This window comes from Schistocerca gregaria, chromosome 5 (assembly GCF_023897955.1).
Source record: "Schistocerca gregaria isolate iqSchGreg1 chromosome 5, iqSchGreg1.2, whole genome shotgun sequence".
NCBI classification, from domain to species: Eukaryota; Metazoa; Arthropoda; class Insecta; order Orthoptera; family Acrididae; genus Schistocerca; species Schistocerca gregaria.
In genome coordinates this window covers 225,211,322-225,236,354 of record NC_064924.1, presented here as the reverse complement: position 1 = coordinate 225,236,354, position 25,033 = coordinate 225,211,322, and the positions used below count along the sequence as shown (strand labels likewise).

Below are 25,033 nucleotides of genomic sequence, written 5' to 3'. Positions count from 1 at the left end.
TGCTTTGGAACTATGAGGCTAGATTTTATTAATGAGAACGGTGAACTGTAACCGACCAGCGAACTGTCTTTGAACTGTGATACGTGTGAACTGTGAAGGACCAGAGAACTGTATGAGAGCTGTGGTAAGTAGTCTGTGAACTACGTTTGAACTGTTTTTGAACTTTAGTTGAATTATAATATCTGATGCCGCAAAATCAAACTTTGTGATTACAATGAAAGTAGTATCGGTAACTAAGGAATGGGAAGTGCGGAAATGCAACGAGAATAAAAGTAAACGTTGTGTGCAGGGCCCATGGAATTACGTTATTAATCATCACTTCAAGATTTTACATCCTATGAGAAGGAACAGCGTGCAGAGCAGCGCGAGAGAGACACAGACAACACGTGCGGCTGTAGCAAGCAACGGCCGGTGCAGTTAGCAGTACAGTGCGCACTAGATGTACTGGCTTCAGCACACCACAAGGGCAGAGTTGCAACCAGAAGCGCAGCCCACAGCCACGAGAATCAGCGGCAGTACCTCGAGGAAGAAATGTAGCGTTAAGTGTAGCGCTCACGTTTGTAGCATCCTAAGATTTGAAATTTGAACATTAGTATTACTAACTTGTCTGGGGTAAAGAAAGTAAGTGGTACAGCGTCAGCTGACACATTACCAACTCAGGAGGACGATCAGGATATGAGATCTACACTAAAATTACTTTTGCAAGAACAAATAAGTGAAGCACTAAAATAGGGAGGAATCAAGTAAAAAACTAGATATGGGGTTAAAAGAGAGTAAGGAGGAATTAAGTAATAAAATAGATAAGGGGTTAGAAGAAGCTAAGGTGAAATAGGTCAAATTATCGCTAAGTTCGATGCTTTGGAACAAAAGGATACAAATCTTTGTTAGTAAAAACTTGGGGGACGTAGCAAGAAAACACATTATGAAATAAAAGACTGGGTAAAGAGAAAGTCTGTAAGTTACAAATAATCTAAAGGTTGACACTGAAATCGAAATGTTAAATAAGGATTTTCAGAATCCAAGTGGGATAACATAAACAACAATTTAGGACATAAGTAATGCAAGACAAAGACAAAGTTGTCATGAGTAATTTATAGACTATCAAATATGATCAGGAAATACTTCGTTGTTACCATTCATATGTAGAATCCTCTTGTAAAGGCAACCCAAGTGCGATTCAGGACAAAGACAAAATAGAAAACGAGGTTAAACAAAAAGGAGAAATTTGTTGTGAACAAGAAAGAAGGAAAGGTGTTGTTCACGCAAGTGATGTTCAAATCACGCCAATGCATAAACATTCCATTATTTCTCTAGTAAGGGAAATATACATGCAGTAGCCTTCATTAGGCAGTTTGGTGGCATCATTCCTGAAAATATGACAAAACAACATAAACTCAAAATCGTGGCCAACAGGTTAGAAGGAAAGGAAAATAATGGGGAACAGGGATCAGTAACACATGTAAAACATATATAGAATTTTTTCAAGCATTCTTGAATCAAGACTGGTCTTTCAACAGACAAAACAGAGCGAGAGGTGGAGTAATTGTGGACAGAAGGCTTGATGGTGGAAAACTCATTATACAACAAATGGATGGGAGTAAGGTACTAGATCCCATACCGAAGTTCAAAGGCGTCAGGATATCAATAAACAGAGACTTGGTAGTGCTTTCATGTAGGGAAGACAAAGTTATCAGTTCAGTTCTAAGTAGTGTCATATGGGTGGGGGACTTGATTACGTGGTTGAATTTGAGAAAGTTGTGAATGAAGCGCCTCATTCTACCATGGAAATACAGTCACAAAAATGAAATGTCAATCAATTATATGAAAAAATATTATGATTATTAACCTCAGTGGGCAATAACGTTCCGTATACTGCTAGGTAACTGACGATTACCGGGTACCCGAGTTAACTGACAGCATACTTCATTTTCTTTTCCTGCTATCAGTTCTTCCCCTTCTTTCTTTCAGAACTATAACTCTTCTGCAACATTCTTCTCTATCAAGGTTAAAACGAAAAAATTTTCTTACATTGAATGTGACAACAAAGAAACTTGCCCTGACCCAAGCAAAGTAACCCAGCAAAATAAACATCTGCATAGCACGGGTGAAAATCAGAAATTTGATGGAATACAAGCGGACAGGCTAAAATGAACGAAATTTAGGATTGCAGATACACCAGCAAGAGAACACAATATAAAAAAACCAGTACTGGATTTACGCACAAAACAAAAACTTGTCATACAGTATCTAGTGGAACAATTTTTAAATATTTATAACAACGATATACATACCTTTACGTCTGAAAATATTTTAAGAATATGATAACAAGACGAGGGCTATTGCATATAACACAGATGAAATAACGCCTACAAATAATCTCAAGGTTGCAGAAGAAGACGACGACGCTAAACCAGGTAAGTGAATACGACGATCTGCAATAGTTAGGAATTCAGGTGGCAAAAATAATGGAAGAAATTAAATGATGTAGAAGTTGTGTCAAAATAGACATATCGTTACTCTTTAATGTGAACTGAAATGGCGAAGTGGTTTCCGCTGAAAAGAATCAGGATACATTGATAGGCTAGGAACAGTCCCGCTAAAGAGGTTTATAGTAAACGGAGAGTTATGGTTATTAGGCGACAGAAAAGTCTGCCAATTATTTATGAAGAGAGGAAAGAGGCAAATGGAGGCAATAGATTAGGCGACAGAAAAGTCGGATAATTATATATATAGAGTGAGAAAGTTGAAGTATTGTCATTAGGCGACAGGAAAGTCGGCCAATCAGTGATGGAGAGTGAGGGAGGAAAGGCAAATGGCGACATTTAATCTGGCCAATAAGTAGTGTCTATGGGCGAAGTAGTTTTCGCTAACTATTTGATGAAGTACAAGGGAGTAGACATATTATCGACATAGGACACAACACTGACATGGACATCTCACGAAAGACCTAAAAGTAGTAAATAAGGTTTAAATAAAAGGCCACGTAATATGAAGAATAGAAGGTAATGTCACATACTAGTTCTAAATATGAAAGGAAGGTAGAATAAAGATCTAGCTAATAATAAGGTAGTTGGCCCCAATATATTAAAAATTCATTTAATGCTCTTATGTGTAAGTCAGCAGAAAATACACAATCATTGCATGAACACAGTTCCACTAGTAAGGTTTATAGTAACAATAGCACTCAAATATAGAAGGAATGATACCTCACACCGTGGAATAAAGTAACGATTTGGTAAATGAAGGTTTCTGCTTTATGACTGAAGCAAGATTCTAAAACGTTGTCTCAATGCGTCTGTGAATCGCAGTTGTAAGCTTCCATAGGTAAGATTTATAGAGCATAGCAGGTGAAGCCGGCTAGCGGCGTGAGTCATTAGCGAACAGTTCAGCAGTAACATATGGTGCGAGCAAACACAGAGCTCTTAACAGATTGCGAAGGGCAATGCCCCAGCTGGATCTAGCTACAGCTGTGGCCAAAACAAAAACATTAATGAATCACTGTTACAGTACGACGTAAACATTGGCTTTGTACATAAACATCCAAACTCATAACAAAACATAACGTATCACGTATTTATAAAGTACTAGTGCATGGAAACGTATATTTAAAATTTGTTTAAACTTACTAGGAAACTAATTTAAGACATTTTGTACTGTTTCACGGAATTGTACTGGAGCTGTATGCTGAGGCTGGAGATGGGAGAATGGACAGTAAGTTGGTGAGCTCAACACCACTTTGGAAAGTCTAGCGTTTCACAACGCAAGACCACATCATGGACAACAGAATCATTAGTATGGGTTGTTGTTGCAGGCTGATTGCATGTTTGGTAAAAGATGTGAGTTCATTTTCTTCCGCTTCCACGTGTTTGTGAAATGTATAGGTGTCATGCTTATTTTATTTGTAACCACGAGAAGTGGACGTCTTTTCACGTATCCATATAAATAAGTGCAGAACGGCATGGTGCCGACATAATAATGAGGAAAAGTGTAAAGAATGTTTCATCGAGCTGAAAGGATGGCAATGCGCCGATAATGTTGGTGTAGCAGTTGGTCTGTTTAAAGAAAGGCAATGCGCCAAAAGTGAATAACAATGTAAATTCTTCACGAGAAATATTTTGTTGAATTTAATGGAGTGCAATGTGCATTAACAGGAATATAAAATAGTGTGAATGAAACTTGCCTAGGGAACAGTGGACTGTTGTGGAGTATTACAGCAGAAATGGTAGATTGTAAATTAACAAAAAGCTTGTCAACACCATAAAGGTGCAGAATAACGCTACTTTAAACATATTTGCTATTGAAGGATAATATAATTAGTCCAGAAAGTTTTACTACAGATTAATTATTTTGGGATATATGGTTACACGAGAATTTATTGAGGGTAACAATCAGTTTTATCTAATAACAAAATAATTTAAGTCTATGATTATGTAAGTAAATTAATAATCTGAGAATTGAAAAACAAAATAGATTCAACTTTTTACAAACAATAAGAAATTTCAGGTATACTCTCGAGAGATGATAGCTAAATAATTCACAAAAATTCCAAAAATTGTTTATTTTCAAAATTTAATGTTGTCTGTGGGAATATGTCAATTTTTGGAAATCTCAGAAGGAGCAGAATGTTTAATATTTCTGGCTTAGCAGCCACCATTTTCAGGTACAAGAAGCTCTTCTTACAGCAGTTGAGAAGGTAGCAATGGCAAGATTACGTAATGTGCAGCGATGCACCGACGACAGGTGCTTTGTTCGGTACGGATATCGTGAGAAAGACCTTCTAAATTGTGATCCTCCGCGACTGGCTTCTGCGTTCGGAAGTTACGCGCCAAAATAATAATCTTTTGTTATTAATATTAAACAAACTAAACATTTAAAATTAAAGCATCTCTCAATAGCGTGTTGTCATTCAATTATTTCACAAGTATTAATAACCAGAAGCATAATAAACAACTGCTAAACGAAAAGGCAGACGAAGCACTTCGGAGATCTTCGGATCGCACCTAACATACACTCCTGGAAATGGAAAAAAGAACACATTGACACCGGTGTGTCAGACCCACCGTACTTGCTCCGGACACTACGAGAGGGCTGTAAAAGCAATGATCACACGCACGGCACAGCGGATACACCAGGAACCGCAGTGTTGGCCGTCGAATGGCGCTAGCTGCGCAGCATTTGTGCACCGCCGCCGTCAGTGTCAGCCAGTTTGCCGTGGCATACGGAGCTCCATCGCAGTCTTTAACACTGGTAGCATGCCGCTACAGCGTGGACGTGAACCGTATGTGCAGTTGACGGACTTTGAGCGAGGGTGTATAGTGGGCATGCGGGAGGCCGGGTGGACGTACCGTCGAATTGCTCAACACGTGGGGCGTGAGGTCTCCACAGTACATCGATGTTGTCGCCAGTGGTCGGCGGAAGGTGCACGTGCCCGTCGACCTGGGACCGGACCGCAGCGACGCACGGATGCACGCCAAGACCGTAGGATCCTACGCAGTGCCGTAGGGGACCGCACCGCCACTTCCCAGCAAATTAGGGACACTGTTGCTCCTGGGGTATCGGCGAGGACCATTCGCAACCGTCTCCATGAAGCTGGGCTACGGTCCCGCACACCGTTAGGCCGTCTTCCGCTCACGCCCCAACATCGTGCAGCCCGCCTCCAGTGGTGTCGCGACAGTCGTGAATCGAGGGACGAATGGAGACGTGTCGTCTTCAGCGATGAGAGTCGCTTCTGCCTTGGTGCCAATGATGGTCGTATGCGTGTTTGGCGCCGTGCAGGTGAGCGCCACAATCAGGACTGCATACGACCGAGGCACACAGGGCCAACACCCGGCATCACGGTGTGGGGAGCGATCTCCTACACTGGCCGTGCACCTCTGGTGATCGTCGAGGGGACACTGAATAGTGCACGGTACATCTAAACCGTCATAGAACCCATCGTTCTACCATTCCTAGACCGGCAAGGGAACTTGCTGTTCCAACAGGACAATGCACTTCCGCATGTATCCCGTGCCACCCAACATGCTCTAGAAGGTGTAAGTCAACTACCCTGGCCAGCAAGATCTCCGGATCTGTCCCCCATTGAGCATGTTTGGGACTGGATGAAGCGTCGTCTCACGCGGTCTGCATGTCCAGCACGAACGCTGGTCCAACTGAGGCGCCAGGTGGAAATGGCATGGCAAGCCGTTCCACAGGACTACATCCAGCATCTCTACGATCGTTTCCATGGGAGAATAGCAGCCTGCATTGCTGCGAAAGGTGAATATACACTGTACTAGTGCCGAGATTGTGCATGCTCTCTTGCCTGTGTCTATGTGCCTGTGGTTCTGTCAGTGTGATCATGTGATGTATCTGACCCCAGGAATGTGTCAATAAAGTTTCCCCTTCCTGGGACAATTAATTCACGGTGTTCTTATTTCAATTTCCAGGAGTGTAGATGGCGGACGAAGGGGTTCGACTGTAACGTCATAGCTGGTTGGAGGACGGACATGTCTGCAACGGTATCAGTTAAGACTTAATTTCCAATATCTAGTTTGCGAATTTGAGAGCCGGTTCGGCCGTGCCGCAGACATATGTTGTCTGCCCCGGTCAGAGTTAAGACTTTATTAGCAATGTATTGTTATTTGGACAGTTCATTAATTTGTTGACGAATAGAAATTATTTGTGATCCTGCAGTGGGATTTAATTGTGTAGTTTCTCGTGCTGTGCTAATAAAAAGCGAGTGACATCCCTGATTGAAAATTTAATTATTTCTAAAATAACAGTTCCTCACTAAGGGCTTCTTACGGCCTAAGATAACGGATTCACAACCTACGTGCTGTTTTCTGTGCAGGGTCCAACAACTATAGAAGGCTGCAGGTTTGTGAACATTTATTAGAACTTGTGCATTCCACCATGGACGTACTCAGCGAAGGGAGGGGTGTAGGGGGGAGGGGGCAGCTGCCCCCCCCTCCCCCCACAAGAAAATATTTGAACTCGTTCGCGCAGATCCGGGAGTATTTTTTTAATTTTTTCGTCTTCGGCACGTTGCTGTCGGCAGGGAAGTTTATAGAAATAATACATTTTGCGATAAGCAATCCGCTGTGCTATTCGCGGGCATGTTACGTCGCCAAGGAACAGCGTATTCACTAGCAGGCAGTAAGGGATCATGACTATCTGAAGTATCTAACGAACAACATTGTTTCTCCTACCATATTTAAATGTAAAATGCTTTTCTGCTCCTAAACTATTAATTTTTTAGTTACAGCTGACGCTAACTGTAGATTAATAGCAGTTGACGTGCAGGTTATGACAAGCAGTAGATGGCGAGACATTTAGTGCAAGTGATGGTGTACAAGCCAATTTAATAAAGAAATATTATCGAGCATCATACGTTCATTGCTCAAACTCAAACTCATCCTTGTGGTGAACGATGCAAACGCAGTGCCGGAAATTAGAAATACTGTTGCCACTGTGAAAGACACTATAAACTTTTTTTAGAGAATCGAGTACACGTCGGAAATACGCTCACAATTTAAGAAGAACGTGTGAGACGAGATGGTCTGAAAAATATTTTCTCAAAATTCCGCAGAGGTTGTGATAGCTCTAGAAAAATTGTCTACTGAGGGAAATTGTGCAACGAGGAAATCTGCGTATCAGTTGCATTCAGCCATTGCCAAACCAGTGTTCATCTTATCTTTACAAACAATAGCCAAATACTCAGCAGTTTGGGAATTAGTAGCTAATGTCCTGAAGTCTAAGTCTGTAGATATGATCGCGGTGAGGGAACAAACGAGGAATCCTTGACGTCTTCAGTAATAATCGAAAGGAAGCAGACTGAGTAACTAGCGAATTACTTGCAAAAGCACAAGTTATAGCAGAGGAACTGGAAATAGAAATTACTGTTCCACATTTTGCTTTCAAGCAAAAATTCGGAAACAATCCACCATCCCAGAATGACAACGAATACTGGCGACGTTCGCTGGTAATACCATACATCGAATCATTCATGTCATCATTAAATGTACGATTTTTACCAGAAAATGCACCAGCTTTTGCTCTAAATAAGCTACATCCCTTTGAATATGAGCAATTCTAATGTAACAGACTTCCTTAAAAGTGCAGAATTGTTTAAAACATTTTATGGATTGGATGATATTGCCGGAGAACTGGAACTATGGTACAATTTGTGGAGGAAAAAGAATATAACTAAAGCTAAATTAAAGGATATGGAAGTCGTTGACCTGTTTAATGAGACCAATATTTTTTCCCTAGCATGGGGAAGCACTAAAAAGTTTGAGCACTTTTCCATGCACAACAGCGACTTGGAACGATCCTTCAGCACACTTCGAAGAGTGAAGACGTGGCTCAGAAGCACTATGGGAGAAGAAAGGCTCACAGGATTGTGCCTGATGAGCGTACACCCCAATTATGTAAAAGAAAACTGTGAGATGTTAGAGAAGAAAGTAATTGAGAAATTTTCGGCAAATCCTAGAAGATTATTACTGAATTAAAAAGTTGTATTTTTAAACAAGTGCATTCTTATATTTAAAATGTTTATTGAAAGCAGTTTTTCACTAGTTTACTGTTTTATTTAATAAGAAGTGCTGTATGTTGTCTCGAGTCCTTGTTTCCTGAGACTAGTATGACCTGCCCCCCCCCCCCCCCCCCCTGGTTCAGATCCTGGGTACGCCCTTGCATTCCACGCAGGGCGGTGGAAGCCAACAGTCACCTCGCGTGTAGTGCGATCTCAGTACAAACGAGATTAGTGACACGTCTTCTGTGATAACACAGGGAAGGTATGAGGAAGAGAAATTTTCGAGAGAAGGGGTTTATCATACACGTACATTATGTGATCAGAAGTATCCGGACATCTGGCTGAAAATGACTGAAAATGTTATTGTCGTGTAACCACTGCGCCACAGGCCGTGAATTATGAGCAGTTGCTCGATCGTGTTGAAAGATGCAATCGCCATCCCCGAATTCCTCTTCAACAGTGGGAAGCAAGAAGGTGCTTAAAACGTTAATGTAGGCCTGTGCTGTAATAGTGCCACGGAAAACAACAAGGGGTGCAAGCCGCCCCCCCCCCCCCCCTTGAAAAACACGACCACACCATAACACCACTGCCTCCGAATTTTACTGTTGACACTACACACGCTGGCAGGTGACTTTCACTGGGCATTCGCCATACTCACACCTTGCCATCGGATCGCTACATTGTGTACCGTGATTCGTCCCTCCACACAATGTTTTTCCACTGTTCAATCGTCCAATTTTTACGCTTCTTACACCAAGCGAGGAGTCGTCTGGCATTTACCGGCGTGATGTGTGGATTGTAAGCAGCCGCTCGACCGTGAAATCCAACTTTTCTCACCTCCCTCCTAACTGTCATCATAATACTTGGAGTGGATCCTGATGCAGTTTGGAATTCCTGTGTAATGGTCTAGATAGCTGTCTGCCTATTACACATTACGATCCTCTTCACCTGTCAGCGGTCTCTGTCAGTCAACAGACGAGGTTGGACTGTACGGTTTTGTGCTGTATGTGTTCCTTCACGTTTCCACTTCACTATCACATCGGAAACAGGGGACCTAGGGGTGTTTAGGAGTGTGGGAATCTCGCGTACAGACGTATGACACAAATGACACCCAATCGTCTGGCCACTTTCGAAGTCCGTGAGTTCCATGGAGCGCCCCATCCTGTTCTCTCACGATGTCTAATGACCACTGAGGTCGCTGATATGGATTACCTGGCACTAAGTGGCAGCACAATGCACCTAATATGAAAAACGTATGTTTTTGGGGTGTCCGGATACTTTTGATCACATAGTGTACGTGTCACTCGCTCTTGGTCTCTCTCTCTCTCTCTCTCTCTCTCTCTCTCTCTCTCTCCTCCTCCTCCTCTTCCTCATCCTCCTCCTCTTCGTCAGGTAAGGATCAATGGCACGAACAGCCTGATGATCCCCCAGATTCTCAAGTGGATTTAAAGCAGGGGAGTTTAATGGATAGAGGAGTACGGTAAACTCATCCTGTTGCTCTTCGAGTCACACACGTACACCGCGAGCCGTGTGATACGTTGCATTGTCCTGCTAGTAGAGGACATTGTGCTACGGAAAGCAGAATGCATGTAGGGGTGGGCAGGGACCCCAAGGATGGATGCACGCTTGTGATGATCCAATGCGCCTTCCAGAATGACGAGATCACCCAGGGAATCCTGAAAGAAAGGAGTGCTGGTTCTGCAAGGTTCGCAGGAGAGCTTCTGTAAAGTTTGGAAGGTAGGAGACGAGGTACTGGCAGAAGTAAAGCTGTGAGGACGGGGCGTGAGTCGTGCTTGGGTAGCTCAGATGGTAGAGCAGTTGCCCGCGAAAGAGAAAGGTCCCGAGTTCGAATCTCCGTCCGGCACACAGTTTTAATCTGCCAGGAAGTTTCATATCAGCGCACACTCCGCTGCAGAGTGAAAATCTCATTCTGGAATATTCAGTTTGTTTGCAAGCACAAGTCTACAGTTCTGAAACACAATTAAATCCCTGTACTACACTGACGTATAATTCCGCTAGAAGAGCCAATGCAAAACTGCTTAGCGAATAGACCATTGAAGAGGGACAGCACTGTAACACTCCGTGCTCAGTTGCTGCAAGTGTTCAACAATGTACCATCATATGACACAGCGGATAGGTAGCACTGTCATCAATCAAGTATGGTGACGAAACATGGATTCCGAAAACACCCATCATGTGAAACCCAATTCGCAGTTTTGTAGTAAGACGTGCTGAATGTCATGAATCAAGATAGTTAGATAGGCACAGTATTTCCTTATTTCTGAAAAGCATTTGCCTCAGTCCACATTTTGCTTATTACCGTAAGTATGAGCGAATGAGGTATCAAGAGAAATTAATGAATTCATTGAGGATTTATCGGTAGGGAGGCTGCACCATTTTATCTTGGATAGCAATCATTGTCAGGTGTAGAGATAAACTGAGTTACGCCACAGGGAAGTGTGTTGGTCTTCATGTTTTACACTCAAGACAAAAAAAGACACACCACTAAGGAACTAACCGAAGGGACAGAAGTAGGTAGACTTGATGTACATGTACAAACAAATAAATGATTACTATTTCAGAAAAATTGGATGATTTATTCAAGAGAAAGATCTTCACAAACTGAGCAAGCCAATAACGTGTTGGACCTCCACTGGTCCATAAACAAGCACTTATTCGACTTAGCATTGATTTATACACTTGTTGGATGCCATCCTGAGGGATATCATTCCAAATTCAGTCCAATTGGAGCTTCAGATCGTCAAAATCCCGAACTGGTTGGAGGGCCCTACCCATAATGCTCCAAGCATTCTCAACTGAGGAGAGGTTCGGCGACCTTGCTGGCCAAGGCAGGGCTTCGCAAGCACGAAGACAAGCAGTAGAAAATTTCGCTGTGTGCAGACGGGTTTCATCTCGCTGAAATGGAAGCCCAGGATGGTTTGCCATGACGGGCAAGAAAACGGGTTGCAGAATATTGTCGACGTTCCACTGTGCTATAAGGGTGCCACGGATGACAAGCTATGAAATGAAATGGTACCCTAGACCATCACTCGTGGTTGTCGGGCCGTATGGAGGCAACAGACTGGTATCCCACCGCTGTCTGTGGTGTCTCCAGACACATCTTGGCTGCTCATCGGGGCTCTATTCGAAGCGCGACTCGTCACTGAAGACAACGCTACTCCAGTGATGGAATTCTATAGCCTCACTTCAGGAGAAGACACAAACCGTGCTGTGGTACACTTAAATCCATTGTTATGGTGCAAAGGCAGTTTCATTCTGTTTAGAAGAAAGCAACATAAGGCACCAGGGGGATAAAAGCATGACACAGGCAGTTTCTGAGCACTGGCAGCATTCTGAAGCGGCTTGCAGGTGATCTGCGCGTCTCTGAAGACCAAGCTGAGAATGTCCGCCCAGCGTTCCGAAGAAGTCCGAGCAAAATCAATTCGTCAGGCTTCATAGTAACTTCTGATGCCACGAGGGGAACTGTTCATAAGCTCCTCAAAAAGCGCTTGCTCCAAGGTGCAGATTCTGCAGGTGATAAAGCCTGAATACGAATAAAGTTCGCATTTAGGGATAACAGAATCCACACAAAATCCGCGCAGAAAGGTGCTAGATAGCTCGAAAGTGAACGCTTTAGGTGGTGTTATGTGCGTAGATACCTAGACCATTGTTCTTTGCTACGGAGACTGTCACAGCAGCGACGTACCTAGACGTGTTGGATACGTTTACTTTTCCCCAGGTTGAAGGCCTGCGACCAAACGTTTGGTTTCAACAAGATGGTGCCCGTCCTCACTAGTCGTTGCGTCTACATCTGTATGATTACCTTGCAAATCACACGCAAGTGTCCGGAAGAAGGATCTTCGAACACACTCTGGAAAGATCTGAATCGAACATTTCCAAGACGCTGGATTGGACGTTATGGACGCGTGAACTGGTCTCTACGTTCCCATTGGACGTTTTTTCCCTCAGGGGCTACGCGAAGGGGAGGGTGTTCACCACTCCAGTGAGGGACCTACAAGACCTTCGTACTTGGATAGCGTAAGTCATCGGTACCATTCCTCCAGACATGTTGCAGCAGACCTGGATGGCAACTGAATACAAACTAGACATTACTTTGACTCACCGCAGCGGCTCATGTGAAAGTATTTTGATTCGAAGAAGTAATTTCTTTAAAAACTTGACATACAACTTACGTTTGGGAAGGAAATAAGGTTACTTAATTTGTGTTGGGAGCAAGCTGAAAATAGAGAATTTCGGTATAGACACCCTGCACTTTACTTTGAATCATCAGTCTTCTACCTGATTTGACGCGGCCCGCCACGAATTCCTCTCCTCTGCCAACCTTTTCTCGCAGTCTACGTCCTCAGTTATTTACTGAATATTTTTCGATATCTTTCTTCCCCTCTACAGCTTCTTCTAGTACCACGGAAATTATTCCCTGATGTCTTAACAGACGTCCATCATCCCGTCCCTTCTTGTTGTGTTTTCCATACATTCCTTTCCTCGCCGATTCTGCAGAGAACCACCTCATTCCTTTCCTGACCAGTCCACATAATTTTCAACATTCTTCTGTAGCACCACGTACCAAATGCTTCTATTCTCTGTCCATACAATGCTGTGCTCCAAACGTACATTCTCAGAAATTTCTCCCTGAAATTAATGCCTATATTTGATACTAGTAGACTTCTTCTGGCCAGGAAGTCCTTTCTGTCAGTGCCAGTCTGCCTTTTACGTCCCCCTTTTACGACCTCATTGCTCCGTCCATCATGGTTTATTTTGCTGCCTAGATAGCAGAATTCTTTGACTTCAGCTACTGCGTAATCTCCACTTCCGATGTTAAGTTTCTCGCTGCACTCATTGCTGCTACTTCTCATTACTTTCATATTTCTTTGATTTACACTCAGTCTTTGTTCTATACTATTAGACTATTCATTCCATTCAACATATTCTGCAATAATTCTTCACTTTCAACGAGGATAGCAATATTAGCGAATCTTATCATTGATATCCTTTCACCTTGAATTTTAATCCCACACTTTTACCTTTTTTTTAAATTTTCCTCGTGGCTTCTTCGATGTATAGATCGAACAATAGGGGCGAAAGACTACATCCCTGTCTTACACCCTTTTTAATCCGTGCACTTCGTTCTTGGTCTTCCACTCTTACTGTTTCCTCTTGCTTATTGTACATATTATTTATTGCCTGTCTTTCTATAGTTCGCTCCTACTTACCTCAGAATTTCAAATATCTTGCACCAATGTACATAGTCGAACAATTTTTACAGGTCGACATATCCTATGAACGTACCTTGATTTTTCTTCAGCTTTGCTTGCATTGTCAACCGCAACGTCAGAACGGCCTCAATGATGCTTTCACCTTTCCTAAAGGCAAACTGATCGCCATCTAACAGATCCTCAATTTTCTTTTCCATTTTTCTTTATGTTATTCTTGTCAGTCACTTGGATGCACGAAGTGTTCAGCTGATAGTGCGATAACTGGACATTATTCATGGAACTAAAGTAAGGAAGGTTAGATTTCAACGACCCATCTTTTACGAAGTTCGTATTGGAAAAGAAATTTGGGCATCCCAGCATTTGCCGTAAGATATTTAAGGAACCAACAGAAAACCTTAGTAGTTTGAATGGCCAGATGTGGATCTGAACCGTCGCACTCCTCTACCCTGCATATTTTTGCTTCTGCAGTGCCGTGTCACCCACTTTGCATTATCTGTAGAGCCAGTTTTCAGTATCCTACGATTACCTCTTGGAAGAATTTAGAAGTTTCAGAATAACAGTGTGGACCATGCTGATGTCACTGCGAAATATTCGGACGCCATTCGTCAGAGACTGGATTTCAATTTCATGTTATCCGCAGAGCTTCAGGTCATCCATGCACAGCAGGTGGGATATTTTCTCATTAGCTGGTAAACAAGACTTCTTTCATTAGATGGTTGGCAGTGGGATCAGTGCGATGAACAACGTTGGGGACAATGAATCCCAGAGGGAAATGCCTGTCTTGATTTTGACTAGTCCGTAACTTTTATTTCCGGCAAATACACTCTAAGAAAAAACGACGCACCACGAAGGGAATCTCAGAATGGAACAGAAATCGGTAGATGTTATGTAAATGAAGTTGTGGTCTTCAATCCTGAGACTGGTTTGATGCAGCTCTCCATGCTACTCTATCCTGTGCAACCTTCTTCATCTCCCAGTACCTACTGCAACATAAATCCTTTTGAATCTGCTTAGTGCATTCATCTCTTGGTCTTCCGGTACGATTTTTACCCTCCACGCTGCCCTCCAATACTAAATTTGTGATCCCTTGATGCCTCAGAACATGTCCTACCAACCGATTGCTTCCTCTAGCCAAGTTGTGCCACAAATTCCTCTTCTCCCCAATTCTATTCAGTACCTCCTCATTAGTTACGTGATGTTCCCATCTAATCTTCAGCATTCTTCTGTAGCACCACATTTCGAAAGCTTCTATTCTCTTCTTGTCTAAACCATTTATCGTCCATGTTTCATCTCCATACATGGCTACACTCCATACAAATACTTTCAGAAATGACTTCCTGACACTTAAATCTATATTCTATGTTAACCAACTCCTCTTCTTCAGAAATGCTTTCCTTGCCATTGCCAGTCTACATTTTATATCCTCTCTACTTCGACCATCATCAGTTATTTTGCTCCCCAAATAGCAAAACTCCTGTACTACTTTAAGTGTCTCATTTCCTAATCTAACTCCCTCAGCAGCACCCTACTTAATTCGACTACATTCCATTATCCTCGTTTTGCTTTTGTTGATGTTCATCTTATATCCTCCTTTCAAGGCACTATCCATTCCGTTCAATTGCTCTTCCAAGTCCTTTGCTGTCTCTGACAGATTTACTGTATGTAAATGTACAGGCAAAGAAACGATTACAATTTCAGAAAAATTTGACGATTTACACGAGAGAAAGAGCTTGACAAATTGAGCAAGTCAATAATGCGTTGATCCACCTCTGTCCTTTATGCAAGCCGTTATTCCGCTCTGCACTGATTGATATAGCTGTCGGATGTCCCCATGAGAGATATCGTGCCAAAAACAGTCCACCTAGCGTGTTATATCCTTAATATCCCGAGCTGGTTGGAGGGATCTGCCCACAATGCTCCAAACGTTCTCAATAGGGAGAGATCAGGCGACATTGCTGGCCAGTGTGTAGTTCGGCAGTGCAAAGACAAGCAGTAGAAACTCCTCGCCATGTGCGAGCGGGCATTATCAAAAATGGTTCAGATGGCTCTGAGCACTATGGGACTTAACATCTGAGGTCACCAGTCCCCTAGAACTTAGAACTACTTAAACCTAAGGACATCACACACATCCATGCCCGAGGCAGGATTCGAACCTGCGACCGTAGCAGTAGCGTGGATCCGAAATGAAGTGCCTAGAACCGCGGGCATTATCGTTCTGAAATATATCCCAGGTTGGTTTGCCAAGAAGGGCAACAAAACGGGGGGTAGAATATCGTCGGGGTACCGCTGTGTTATTAGGGTGCCGCGGATTACAACCAAAGGGATCCCTGTATGAAATGAACTGGCACCAGAGTTGTTTGTCCGTAAGAAGGCGACAGTGACGCTGGTATCCCATCCCTGCCAGAGCGTCTCCAGACACCTCTTCGCTGGTCATCGGGGCTGAGTTCGAAGCGGGACTCCTCACTGAAGACAATTCTACTCCATTCAATTAGATTCCAGCCAAATGTGTCCAACACCTGTGTAAACGGGATTGTTGGCGTACAGAAACCAATTCGTAGTCGAACGCAAGGGGTGCCATAAGCTCAGCCCTCTTTCTGTTTGCCGCCTATTAAGTGTCCCTGCACGTCGAAACGATGATAACATCCGGGTCTCTGAGTGCGTCACTGACGATTGTTCGGTCCTCACGTTCTGTCGTCTCTCTAGGTCGACCGCTTCCTTTTTTATGCTGTGTTCGGCCATGTTTCACCCATTCCTGCCTACACCTCTACATCTACATCTCCACACATACTCCGCATTCCACCATACGGTGCGTGGTGGAGGGTACCTCGTACCACAACTAGCATCTTCTCTCCCTGTTCCCATCAGAACGAGGGAAAAATGACTGCCTATATGTCTCTGTACGAGTCCTAATCTCTCTTATCTTATCTTTGGAATCTTTCCGCGAAATATAAGTTGGCGGCAGTAAAATTGTACTGCAGTCAGCCTCAAATGCTGGTTCTCTAAATTTCCTCAGTAGCGATTCACGAAAAGAACGCCTCCTTTCCTCTAGAGACTCCCACTCCTGAAGCATTTCCGTAACACTCGCGTGATGATCAGACCTACCAGTAACAAATCTAGCAGCCCGCCTCTGAACTGTTTCTACATCCTCCGTCAATCCGACCTGATAGGGATCCCAAACGCTCGAGCAGTACTCAAGAATAGGTCGTATTAGTGTTTTATAAGCGATCTCTTTTACAGACGAACCACATCTTCCCAGAATTCTACCAATGAACCGAAGACGACTATCCACCTTCCCCACAACTGCCATTACATGCTTGTCCCACTTCATATGGTTCTGCAACGTTACGCCCAAATATTTAATCGACGTGACTGTGTCAAGCGCTACACTACTAATGGAGTATTCAAACATTACGGGTTTCTTTTTCCTATTCATCGGCATTAATTTACATTTATCTATATTTAGAGTTAGCTGCCATTCTGTACACCAATCAAAAATCCTGTTCAAGTCATCTTGTATCCTCCTACAGTCACTCAACGACGACACCTTCCCGTAAACCACAGCATCATCAGCAATCAGCCGCACATTGCTATCCATCCTATCCAAAAGATCATTTATGTAGATAGAAAACAACAGCGGACCTACCACACTTCCCTGGGGCACCCCAGATGATACCCTCACCTCCGATGAACACTCACCGTCGAGGACAACGTACTGGGTTCTGCTACTTAAGAAGTCTTCGAGCCACTCACATATTTGGGAACCAATCCCATATGCTCGTACCTTAGTTAGGAGACTGCAGTGGGGCACCGAGTCAAAAGCTTTCCGGAAGTCAAGGAATATGGCATCTGTCTGATACCCTTCATCCATGGTTCAACACCGACGTATAGTGGCATCGATCCTGTTCCAATGTCGAACGATTCGCCGATTAGTCCAACTGGCTTCTTTGAGCCCAACTACACGTCCTCTCTCAACGCTGACATCTGCGTATATTGTTCAAGTACCTGTTTGCGAGGCATATTTACTGTCCGAGAACACGGAACGAAATTTATGCTCTGGTATCGGCATGTTCCCTGTTTACTGCCCTTGCTAGATGCGCTGTGAAATTGTGTTGCACCGTCCCACATTCATTCATCGGCCACCAGAGTTTGAAATTTTGCATTTTCCTTCGAAACCTGTCTTCGTGTGCTCCACTACATTCTCTGTGAATTTTCTCACTTTCTTGCTGACTCCGATGGATTTATTGAGTCTCTCACTTCACGATCCAGCTATGTAGTTGTGAGTCCTAAGGCTTTCTTGTGGTCAATCCGGCCTCGATGTACCAACCCGCATTAGCATGCATTAGCATGAGAATTTAGGGAGGCGCGTTGACCCAGGATCGAATCCACCCAGCGGGCTAACGACGGGGGCCGGTGTGCCAACCAGCCTAGATGTCTGTTTCAGGCGGTTTCTCCACATCTGACTAGCGAAATGTTCTCACTCGTTCGCATGTAATAACGCTACAAGCAGACAATTGGGCCGCGCGGGATTAACCGAGCGGTCTCTAGCGCTGCAGTCATGGTCTGTGCGGCTGGTCCCTGCGGAGGCTCGAGTCCTCCCTCAGGCATGGGTGCGTGTGTTTGTCCTTAGGATGATTTAGGTTATGTAGTGTGTAAGCTTAGGGACTGATGACCTTAGCAGTTAAGTCCCATAAGATTTCACACACATTTGAACATTTTGAACAGACAATTGGGACACAAATTCCGACTCGGAGTGAAATAGGGTGGCGGTGGAAGGACATCTGGGAACCCACTATTCCTAACATTGCCCAATGCAGATTAACATGCAGACCCCTAGAACATACGAGATAAGGCCAAGAGAAAGAAGAGTAATCCTGTTGGCCAGAAAATGGCTTTCTTGTCACAGCAAGGACATGGAACTTGACTGAATGTGGAATAGATCTACCCACTACGAACGAAGCACAATAGTGCCCCATCTGAGGGCTGCAAACATGGCGCTTCATGCACGTATGTGAAAAATGCTAGTGCCGCAGTCTGTGAAAATCCTATTTTTCTAATACGTCTATTTTCACTTTCCCGATAACTTACCAAGAATGAGTGGTGTAAACAATAGCTTCGAAATTAACAACTGGTTTAATAAAGCGATGCGTACAAGAGGAGGATATCAGTTACTGTCATTTTTGAATTTGCATATGTACCTAAGTACCTTTGAACTTAGGATTTAATTCTCTGCTCTAACCTTAAGAAGCGTTGTTTATGCTTATCTGATTTCTGCAGTACTCTGTAAGTGAGATACCACAAGGAATTTAAGTTATGTCTGCAGCAATAACATAAATACAAGATAATGTATAATCATGTTTTGTATTTTTCATATTATCTTCTCAGCTTCGTAATTGTTGAAACAAACTGTGAAGTAATGTTGTCTGTACGCAGTCTACGCTTCGCAGCAGTTGGCCAGTTCAGCTAACTCAAAGAGCTTGAGGGCGTAGTTACTTAACACGGCGGGAAGTAAGACAAATGCCTCTGTGTCATCTGGCTGCCACCGAGTTGCAACACCGCTGCGGCAAAGGCACATTAGTTTCTGATTAGAATGTTACGTCCAGGGCCGAATCGGCTGTTAGGAGATTAGTTATCTAATGATGATGATGATGATGATGATGATGATCATCATCATGATCATGATCCGTGACTCCTGCCAACGGCACACGTTAACTCAAAGACGAAGCCACGACGTTGGCATCACGAACTTACTTCAAACGTTGTACACCTTTAGTAGGCCATTAAAACAAGATAACGTGCGAACAGTAAGAGAACTTTAGCGCGTCTATAATGTGACTGATATATCTGTGCGTAGAAACTTTTTGTAAGAAGTCGTTATGGTCAAGCGGTTAGAGTTCGCGTTTCGCAAGAGGGTCGTGAACGAGGTGGCGGTTCGAATTGCACTTGTTTTTCCAATCTATTTTTTTTTTTTTGTCACTGATGATATTATTTAACTTATATGACATTTGTGAGATAATATAATTAAAATATACCACGTGTATTTGCATGAAGATCTGGCGAATTTCATGTTTTTTAACTACTCACTATTTTTAATTAAATTTAATTATTGGAACAAACATTTATAATTGTCGGCAAGAATATGAAGAAACGCATACAGTTTTCCTGAACATGTATGCCTGCCGTGATTTTCGAAATTCCTTATAAATGTAATCTGGTAAGGTACCCGGAACTATTTTGCACCTCGACGCTTCGAGGTGCAGCCACATAGGCAGGCCCTATTTGGCATTTAATCTGCATAGCAGTGAGACGCTGCTAATGTAGCAAGAACGAATAGTGTAGGTGGAAATTTATGAATATCACAAAATTTACACGTGTACTACAAAACTGAAGGTTTGAACGTCACCTCATACACGTTTGTCTTACGAGGCTCGAAAGGTAACCACTTGGCCACCGCGACGTATGAAGTACGGCATCTAAGCACAGATACGTCAGTTACATAACAGACGAGTAAAACTTCTCTTGCGATATTCTCGCAACTGCCAGAGTGTGCACGTTACTACTTGCGCATTATGTTGTGTTAATGGCCTGTTAAGGATGCACAAAGTAGGAAGTGAATCCGTGTTCCAAATTTGTCGTGGCCTCTCCTTGTCAATTAAAATACAACTCACATGTTTCTGAAAATGAAACATGCGAGGCACAATCTTGTTTCATTACAAAACTAGTGAGTAGCTGCACGCGCCATTTACTTGAAGAACCTAGTCACTACACCTGGATTGTTTCGCAATGAAATGAAATTGATACGTACTAACTTTTGCACGGTGTGTGCAACAATATAAAAGGGAGTCAGAATAATCAGTCATCTGCGAGAACGCAAGAAGCTCCACTCCAAAAGTTGCGGCCCCACATCAAACCCATGTACCCATCGTCACATTTTAACTTTTCCTTTTAATCTTCCAACTTACGAAGGTGTCCAAGGACTTTTGACTCGCCCTGTATTACCACCGGCATGGAGAAGCAAATAACGACGTGGAACAACATAATAGCCAAAACACCATTTACGTCATGGAGCGAAAGATACAAATCAAGACTCGATCGTCGTCATCGGCAAGTATAAATAAACTTTTCTGTCTATGGTACGGCGCATTTCGATATACAACGCAGGTTACGTATGTTTTAAACACGACCGTTCTAGTGTTGCACCGTGTGACATCGAAGGATTGTTGCGATAAGAGGTGATTGTCAGAGATAATTTAGCATCATAATGAAGCTTTAACCTTAAATCACGTTTACATAGCCTGGAAACTGCAGTATTATGATTCAGTGTAAACACCAGTTTCACTTTAAGCAGACATTTCATGACGCTACAAAAACACCCCATAGAGGAACGATAGGACACAGTAGTACACAAGCATTTAACCGTCCATATGCATCTTATAAAATTCAAAAGTTATTTGTGACTGACAACTGCGTATTATCTATTTTCTATACTATTTAAACAGTCACGATTAAGTATTGTCATTGGTGTCCTCTTTCAAAGCTAATATTATCAGCTAAAGATAAATTTTATATATGAAGTTTATGAATGCACTGTGATTTGCGTTGAGTTTGAAATTTTCTGAACAAGGTGAGGCTGTCAAATATTAGAAGCAATAAACGGATCTCCGCACGATACAATATGTCTTAACAGAGAAAACTTTCCGTGGCACGGAGTGTTTAGCGCCAGCCTAACACCCCAAACTTTTGTGCTAGTCTTTCAGGTGTGTCATGATTATTTTTATTTTTATTTTTAAGTCAACTACAGTCAATTGCAAAGGCTGAAACTTCCAACTTAATGACAGGGAGTAGAATATCATATCCAGTAGGACCACGCCTGCTAATGCACAGCAGTTTTCATACCAACCTTCAGACTGGTAATCGATTTAATCTCACAGATATTCGCAAGATAACATTTTCCACAATCGGTACGAAGAAGAATCTATATCTACCGCTACCGGATCGATATGGTGGTGCATACCGTCGATATGTAGATGCTTGGCCGTTCACGTATCGGCTCATGGATAGAAAAACGGTCGAGTGGATTGTCTTAAGATTATTTCTGAGACTACGAGAGTCGACAGCCCTGGCAGTAACGTCCCGTGGCGTCCTTATCGAAAACAAAAATACGTAAATCAAGGGCAACGAGGGACGTTACAAAACGTGGAAATTCTTTCCCGACCGTAAAACAATTCCTCTTAAAATAACAACAGTGCTTATAGATGAGTCGGCTAAAGTTGGAATCACAACCAATTCGTGTTATGTTTTATTATTTGATCGTATGAAACAGGAACTGACTGTATGGTTCAAATGGCTCTGAGCACTATGGGACTTAATACCTGAGGTCATCATTAGTCCCCTAGAACTTAGAACTACTTAAACCGAACTAACCTAAGGACATCACACACATCCATGCCCGAGGCAGGATTCGAACCTGCGACCGTAGCGGTCGCACGGTTCCAGACTGAAGGGCCTAGAACCGCAAGGCCACCAGCGGCCAGCAACTGACTGTAAAGTCCATAAATTGGCAAATACTAAAATGCACTTTCAGTGTTCTAATGATTCAGACAACACAAGAGCAGTCATAACAGAGCATATTTATCAGATAAAATTCCATCTGATTCTTCATCCTCCTGACTATTCTGGTTTACAGTTCAGTGAGTTATTCCTGCTCCGCAACTTTAGAAACTGTTTTGAATGAATAAATTTTTATCAGTGGTATGATCCCCTCCATAAAAGAATAATTCACAGATTTTGATATCACTAAACTGCGTAAGACGAAAACTTTGGAGCCTCAGTGCGTCGAGTGAGTAGTTGGCAAGGAAGACAACAGTGCGAAACGAAATGTTTACATCGCCCTTTATTGTTTGGTTACGGGGTTTGTCAACCGGATCTATTACACAGAGAACCCTAACAATATGTTGACAGTTTCTGTCGAGGAGGAAATGTGGACTGTAACATTTACAATGTCACAATTCATTTGAGGAAAGCAGTGTGTTTCCGTCATCATGTTTCTTAACAGGTGCTTAATCAGAAACGACAAAAACGGCTGGTGTTCTTTCACGGTAGAGATGAAATTCATCAGTATATCTAAAACTAAAGATTAGGAAAGTTACAAGAAATTAGAAAGAGAAAGAAGATTAATTCCTTATTGCCAGATAATCTGCGAGCATATAAGAAAGTTTGTAGTTATATGACCTTATGGTGAAAGTAAAGAAATGTGGTAGGAACCACAAGGCTTGAGACTTGCAGGCGCTGTTCAGAACAAAGAGAGTGCTCCTCGCGCATCTGTAATAAAAATTATGCCTTTGAGTAGGCTGACATACCAAGATTTACTTTTTCAGTTTAGTTTGGGTTCGGAACCACAATGGGATCCTTCACGTTCGGCTAGAAGAGAAACACGCAAAGTAAATCTGTATATTAATGATAACGAAGGGAAGAAAGTGATTTACTCCTTTGATAATAGACGAGGAATCTCATGATCCGCAAGTAACCATAGGTGAAACACTATCAACATTCAGCACTCAAATGTTATTGAGCTCTAGTATCTGGCATCCAGCAAATTAGATTCAGCTGGGAACTTCTTGCTGAAGGAAGGCGTTCTACCCTTTGAACTTCGTCAAAACACATGTATAGAGTGGGTGAAATACTGGAAACACTTTTAGATCTTACATACTCGCATCCGTTTACTCACAAGACACAGGTTCACGCCTTTCCCTTATTACGCGTTTCGCCAGATATTTGTAAACCGTATAACCTTCATTAATCAGTTTTAAACTTTGTGTATGTTACGTCACTCAGGTGAAGGTAAATCATCTCTAAAGCGGTGCACATAGAGGTAGTGCGGCTGCGCTAGTGACAGGATGCTGTGTAATTCCTCATCGAGTTGTTCAAACCGCGACTGACACAGGACGCCGTGCATCTCGTGGAATATCCCCAAGTACAGCCGCATACATAACCGTATGCCTCAACAACTAGGAAGCGCACACACTCTGAGTCTCATTTATTAAGCAGGCGGTTAGACAGGCACATCACGATGTTTACACAACTCCTTGCCGTAATTCTACTTTTTAGAGAACTTACAGGGCCAACAAAATGAAACAAATCATCTATAACGTCACAGTTCCACCAGCTGCTGTCCATCACTAAGGTCGTCTGTTTCTCGTTAGGGTGTAATTCTGAACATTTAAGACAATAATATATACTAGCATTCATATCTTAATTATTCTTGTTTTTTTTTTGTTTTCTCCTCCACATCTTCGTCTGTTTAGATACTCAGCGTGACTACCGCACTCAGTTTTCTCGACCCTTTATACATATTCAGTTTTTTGTCACTTACGGTTTTCTTCCATCCTACTTCTCCCTTCAGTGTTCGTTTAACCAATCGTGGACTGCTTAGCACATGTCTCACTATCTTGCACGCCCTTCTCGCAATGTTTCATCATTTGTATGATATACCACATAATTGTCGATTTTAAGAGGTCTTGATAGAGAAATGATTCTTCACCCTTTTATTTACCTGATAAAAAGCACTGGTTTTAATGTTACAAAGGTGTTTTACAATGGAGTCTCCTATGCTTTCTACCGCTTCATCTGATTTCACAATTTCTAAGATCTTTGAAATACTTTCCGTTTCTGTTCTTCCATTACGTTGCAGTCCACCGTCATATGTTACTTTGTTACAGATGTATTGTTCAGGAATATATTCATCAGTTTTGTGTCAGCCTTCGATACCAACACAAAACTGAATTACAGAAGGTTAAAGGTTAACATCTCACTAACATTAGAGTTATCAAAACGCAGCTGGATAGAGACGGGAAAGGAAACTTGCCACAGTCTTTCCGGGTGAGCCATGCCGGTAGTTGAGTGAACAGTTTTTGGAGAAAACCCGTGGAAACATAAGTGGAGAAGGTCGGATAAGGCTTTGAACTACTACTGCAAAATAGCTGGGTCTCAGAGTCATAGCCTTCGGCGACATAATAAAACTTTTTTGCTGAAGGCGGCTTTCTTCCAGTCCGCTCATTTCGTCCCGTTTACTCTGGCCATTATTTTCTTCATTATTGCCTCAGTAGCTGAATAGTTTCGCCGGCACGGTAGCTCACCGTGTTCGAGCAGGAGGCTGGTTAACCGCAGCAATAATGAAAATAATAATAATAATAATAATAAAACTGAGTGGAGTTCTCGTCGATCGAATTTGAAAGATTTCATGCCACAATCGCCCAGAATCAACGACGAAAAAACGAAGGAACAGATCGAC

The 25,033-nt window shown here is 42.6% G+C and overlaps 1 protein-coding gene across 6 annotated transcripts in view; it reads right to left on the bottom strand.

Moving 5' to 3' along the window:
• LOC126273088 (aldehyde dehydrogenase, dimeric NADP-preferring) overlaps nucleotides 1-25,033 on the bottom strand; it is a 308,800-nt gene that overhangs the window by 81,626 nt on the left and 202,141 nt on the right. The window lies entirely within an intron of this gene.